Below are 6238 nucleotides of genomic sequence, written 5' to 3'. Positions count from 1 at the left end.
CGGACCGGATGAAACAATTACATCTCTATAGCTTTAATTCGCATTTAATAAATTCAAACTTATTTTAAAATGTGTAAAAAGATTTTCAATCTTAAGAAGAGTTTAAGAAAGATTTAATATTCTTGCATAACTTTGAAAAGAAATAAAAATTAAATTTGTATTTTACAATATCAAATTTTATAAGATCAACAAATTTTCTTTAGCACCAAAATCTTCTCGGAGCGACCTTCTAATTATATTTAATAATACCGTTTTTTTTAACTTACAGTTTCGGTAGCTTTGAATTAAAAAAGAGAAACAAACACCAAACTTAAAATTTTTCGTATTTTGGGTATAAAAAAGCACAAAATTTACTGTGAATAGCAAATGGTTGGCAACACTGCACAACTTGGCAAACGTGACGTCCTCTATCAGTTGTTATTCAAACGGAAACGACGTGCCATTGGTTGATTTTTTCACCAACAAAATCACAGCTTATTTATAAATCTGTCAAATTCACTCAGAGCTGGATAACAGTCTGTTAAAGGGCTCACCACGAAATTTCCCACAAGTTTTTCTAAGGTTTTTTATAAAGAACTCCTGTTCAGTTTAAGGCAATTGAAATCCCCAAATGTTAGGGGAGAGAGAAGTTTTCAATTCAGTTTATGCTGAGTGGAACAGAAATTTGTGGTGGATAAAAATTTTGGCTCACGGAAGAGCTGTTATTCTCACTAGTCAAAATACTGAATGATGGATAGCTAAATTACAGATGAACCTAGAACTTGCATCTTTTTACTATTGAAAACATTATTACATAGCGAAATTTTGATTGTATCCTGGAGATAGCAGTCCTTCAATATTGGTTTATTAAAGCTTAAAAGGCTAAAACAAATGTATTGAAAATTTACCACTGAGTTACTCGAAATAAGAGGGCGAATTCGAGCTCACAATAGTGCTATAATGGGTCCACCAGGCCTAAGTGGGCCCCTTTAGCGGGTGGCAATCACCGCCAGCAAAGCTAAACTATTTTTAACTTTCAGTGTTCTGTTAATTTTGTATTGTAACTTCTTTCAGACATTGATTTTTGTAAACTTTTTATACGGTGTCAGGGCGTCACTCCATCCATTGTTAGAGTAGGTCTACTGTCATTCCAACCGTCGAGATAGAATATTAATCAATGAAATGTGGTTACTTTGTGAAATTTCGAGAATTTTTGTAATAAAAGAAATTTTTGAATTTAAACCGAAAATGGAAAATATTTTCTTGTAGTAAGACTAGTCATGAAGCAAAAAAAAAAATATTTTAGTACTTGCTTGAAATTCGGGCTCAGGAGTAATTGCCTCAAGGCAGCGATAATCTGTACCTTCAGCCAGACTTTGCCAAAGGAGGAAAACTTTGGTACTAGCAAAGAAACTAATATTGCTATTAAATAGCTTTTCCTTAAGACTCCCGAAAAGAAGGGCATTATTTAAGGGGGGAGCCTGCTTTAGAGGCTTCAAAAAATCAATTTTTTCGTGGATTTTTTTGGGAAGGAAAAAAATATTCGATTGAAACGAAACTTTCAAGATTTATTGTTATATATTTCAACAGTCTGCTCAAATTTTTTCATTAAAATATATGTTATATTATGCCAGGTACAAGCATTTTGCCGAGGCGCCTCGAATGTGCATGTGTCGTGCGGGTCGCAATTTTCATCTCAAACCAAAATCCCAAAAAAAATTTTATTTTAGTATAGTATAGCTTCTAGTTAAACCAAGAAAATTAAACAAAAAGTTAAGTTTTCGTTAATTAAAAAATTAATTAATTATATAATTATAATAATTATATAATTAATTTTTTTGGTAAAACAAATTCACTTTAGATTGTTTAAAAAGTGGGTTAATCATAACTTTCTTAAGGGTTTTTATGTTAAACTAGAAGATAATTTAATTCCGAATACAATCAATGTTATCTCGTTTCGATAGGACGTTTAACTTTTCCCCTATCTTTTCCGCCAATTAGGAAAAATCGTAAAAATAAAAAAACGAGAAATCGCGCGTCAAAGCGATCCGGCCGCTCGTATACCTGCTCGACGCTTGCTTAAAATTTCTTCTGTAACTCTGAAGATATTTTGAATGTGGTTCTGAAATTTTGAGGATACATTCTGGATAGTTTGGGAAGCCATTTACGCAAAAAAATCGATTTTAATAAAAAATATATTTTAATAAAGATTAAGCTTCTTGCTTTTTGTACCAAATTTACGAAAAAAAAAAATTTTCCTATGAGAATTCTTAATACATATTTATTTATTATTTATATATTCAAATATTTTTTTTCAAAGCGCTTACCGCCTGCGTAAATATTAAATTAAAAAAAAAATAAATACCTGTAAAAAAATTGATGCCTCATTTTTTTGGCCGTGGAACAATTTTAGAGGATAGCATCAAATAAAAATTTATTTTGGGCCATGCTAATGTAGATGTAATAGGTAAAAGAAATCAGTCGAATAACTAAAGCTCAAATTTATAGGAGCATAGTTTAAAAGCATGAAATACCCAAGCTTACAAAATATTTAAGGTTTCCCAATAATATATCAAATGTAACTACTTTGAAAAGCGAATAAAAAATAACTTCAAAGCGAGTTCCCATCGCTCCTTTGATCCACAACGAAGCTCAGTTATTCGACATTATTAAAAACCCTTGACCACTAACCTCAAACTATTTTCCCCAACTTTGCATTACAATAGCGAACCATTACAAGGCGAATGGAAATCACCGCTTGTCAATCTCGGTTGTAAAAATGCCAGATTCGAAAGGTTTACTTGCAAATGTACGTACGTACATATGTATGTGCATACATAGAAATATTGAGCAAATTCCACAGTTGGGTTGTAAAATTCTCGCATGTTCGCAAGTCAAATATTACGACTTACAAGCGCAAAGGCCGCCATAAACGAGCAAAGGTGTAGCGCAGCGAAATAAAGGGGGAAGAGTAGAGTGCGCCAAATTGTAGGCTACCTTCGTGCAAAGCAAAAAAAAAACCTTCTCAAGGTATTTTGTTTATTTTTTCCCCTTAAAGTTATTGTAAATTGTTTGTAGTCATTGTTGGTATTGTTTTGTGTGCATTGTGCTGATTCAATTGCTTGTGAAACTTTATAGTACAGATATGTATGTATGTGTGCACATGTGTGTGTGTATAAATTCGCAAGCAGGCTACGCTTCACCGCAAAGTGTTTGAGCGCTTGGAGCTGCCTGTTTGTTATGCAAATAAATAAATGAAAACGGTGACTCAGTAGTACGTGATATATAGGCACGGTATATATGTATGTATGTATGTGCGCATTAATATTACTATGTGTACAATAATACATACATACACGCAAGTAAGTTCTTTTTCAAATTCCACATATGTATTTATTTCATGCGCATTTATTTTTCGTTTTCGAAGTAACCCTTTTGGGCGTGTACCTGTACATTTTGTAAACGCTTCCAGTCGGTCAGCTAACTGGTGGCCTGGGCGCTTGGGCGTTGCTAAGCCCACTCGTAAATTGCCATTTGCCATGGCCAACTGCAAGGTGCGTTCCAATAACAATAAGACCACACACATCCACGCCTACAAATTTTTTGCTGACACTCTATTCAACAATTTTATTTGTTTCTTGCACGCTTTGTTGCTACGTTTTGTTTTTACTGTTTTTATGCCCGCGCGCACTAGTACGTTAGGGTAGTACTACTTTCTTCATTAACAGTTGTTTGTAACAGTCAAATGGCATCGAGATAGACATAGATGTACATACAAACAGTAATGATCAGCATTACGAGTGAAAGGTACCGCGTAAACTCTACTGAATGTTCTAATTCTGATCTGCTTAAACATGATTTTGGGAATGAGTGCAATTAATTGATGTATTCGATTTTCACCTGTATAGGCGACTTTGTCACGAATAACTTGATTAAAAAAAATAGAAATTATAAAAAATTAAAAACTTGGTATACATACATAAGTACACGCATACACGCATACATATGACTTTTATTCTTGGCGGACTGCGTATTCCTATTTAAAATTAGCTAAATCGTTTCAAAATCATGCTCACCTTCTGCGTAGCAGTGTTGATATTGCTCTAGCATACAAACTCGTATATTATGTTCGGTTGCATGTCGATCGAAAATTCACTACGTATACATCCATAGTAGTAAGCACACACACACAGAATTTTTCACGGTTCTCAGTAGGTATTTGAATATAACTCAAAAAGTTATGTGATGTCCATTATGAAGCTTGCAGGGCTTATTGAGTAAAATCAAAAATATTAAAAAAAAAACAATTTTCTTCTCAAGAATTTGGAACAAAAACTATACTCATAATTTTTCTCCCAAAAAAGTATCATTTGTCCTAAATCAAAAAAAAAAAAAAAAAATTCGGGTGAAATTTCGTACTTCTAAGTACGAGTAAATTTATCTTAAAAACAGTAGAAAAACAATTTTATGAGTATAATATACACTAAAAAAAATAAAAACAAAAATATCTTTCAAAAAATGTTTTTGGAAGTATAATTTATCCCAAAAATTAAAAAAAAATATTTATCCCATCAAAATTATCTCCCAAAAAACTTTTTTAAAAGTGGAATTTATCCTAAAATATAAAAAAAATAGAAATCAGTGAAAGTATAATTTATCTTAAAAGAATTAAAAAAGTATTTATTCAAACAAAACTACCTCCCAGAAATTTTTTGTTAAAGTATACTTTATTCTAAAAAATACTAAAAGAAAATTATCTCTCAAAAAAGTGTTTTTGGAAGTATGTATCTCCAAAAAATTAACTCTCAAATGTTTTTTGTTCAAGTGTAATTTATCCTAAAAGAATTAAAAGGAAAAATTATCTCTCAAAAAAATTTTTTTGGAAGTATAATTAACCTTAAAAAAATAAAAAAAATGTTTATCCCAAAAAATTAATTTCGCAAAAAAAAAATTTTAAAAGTACGATTTCTCCTAAAAAAATTACATCGCACAAAAAATTTTTTTTGAAAAAATCCTAAAAAAATTAAAAAATAAATATTTATCTTAAAAAACTTTTCTTTCTCCTAAAAAAATATAAAAATATATCTCAAATCACAATTTTTTGAAGTCATAATAAATTAAATAAATTAAAAAACAATTTTTATCCTAAAAAAATTATCCCCCAAAAATCTTTCTATAATGTATAATTTATCTTAGAAAATTAAAAAAAAATTGTTTTTAGAAGTATAATTTCTGTTAAAAAAATTAATTTATCCTAAAAAAATTATCTCCCAAAAATTTGTTCATAATGTTGTTTATTCTACAAAAAATTTAAAAAAAATTATTTCTCAAAAAAAGTTTTCTTGTAAGCATAATATTATATATCCTAAAAAAACAAAAAACAATGTATCCCAAAAAAATTATCTCAAAAATAATGATTTTAAAAGTGTAGTTTATCCAAATTTTGTCTGAAAAATTTGAAATTTTGTTTTAGAAGTATAGTTTGTGCTAAAAAAAAATTAAGAAAATTGCTAATCCAAAAAAAATTAACTCCTAAAATATTTTTTGAAAAAAGTAATACATATATCCTAAAAAATTAAAAAAATGTTTGTCTCCCAAAAATTGTTTTTTTAAGTGCAATTTATCCTAAAACAATATAAAAAAAATTATCTCTCAGAAAAAAATTATTTTAAAAGTGTAATTTATCCTAAAAAGAAATATCTCCAAAAAATTTTTTTTATTTACTAAAATGTTATTTTTTTATTAAAATCCCTCAAAGAACCGAAATCATTTCACTTCAAAAAATGTATACTAAAACTTTCGGCATTTAGGAGATATCAAATTATCAATTTTTTTCAGTTTACTTCTTATTTCATTCAAGCCTACCAATTTTGTGAAGAATGAACCACATTGCCCAAAATAATTGCAGACCACTGGACACCGAGTCACATGCGTTAACCCAAATAATTGTTGATTCTTCTGATTTCATTATGACTCTGACTTGGGCTGTGACTAAAGCTAATATTATGACTATCTTCGTGACTATGGCTAAGACTAAGACGATACTCCGGATAAGACTATGACTATGACCATTGCTCGGGCACAATCCAACTTTCTGATCGCAGTGCTAAATCCTCTCATAATAATAATGATTGTGACTAAGATTTTGACAAACACTAAGACTACAACTAAGACTCTGAATTTCCATGCCTTTGACTAAGATTAAAACAAGGACTCTTGCTCTGTGACTATGACTAAGGCTAAGAGTAAACCAATGACT

This window comes from Anastrepha obliqua, chromosome 3 (genome assembly GCF_027943255.1).
Source record: "Anastrepha obliqua isolate idAnaObli1 chromosome 3, idAnaObli1_1.0, whole genome shotgun sequence".
Classification (NCBI taxonomy): Eukaryota; Metazoa; Arthropoda; class Insecta; order Diptera; family Tephritidae; genus Anastrepha; species Anastrepha obliqua.
This window is presented reverse-complemented; position numbering follows the sequence as displayed.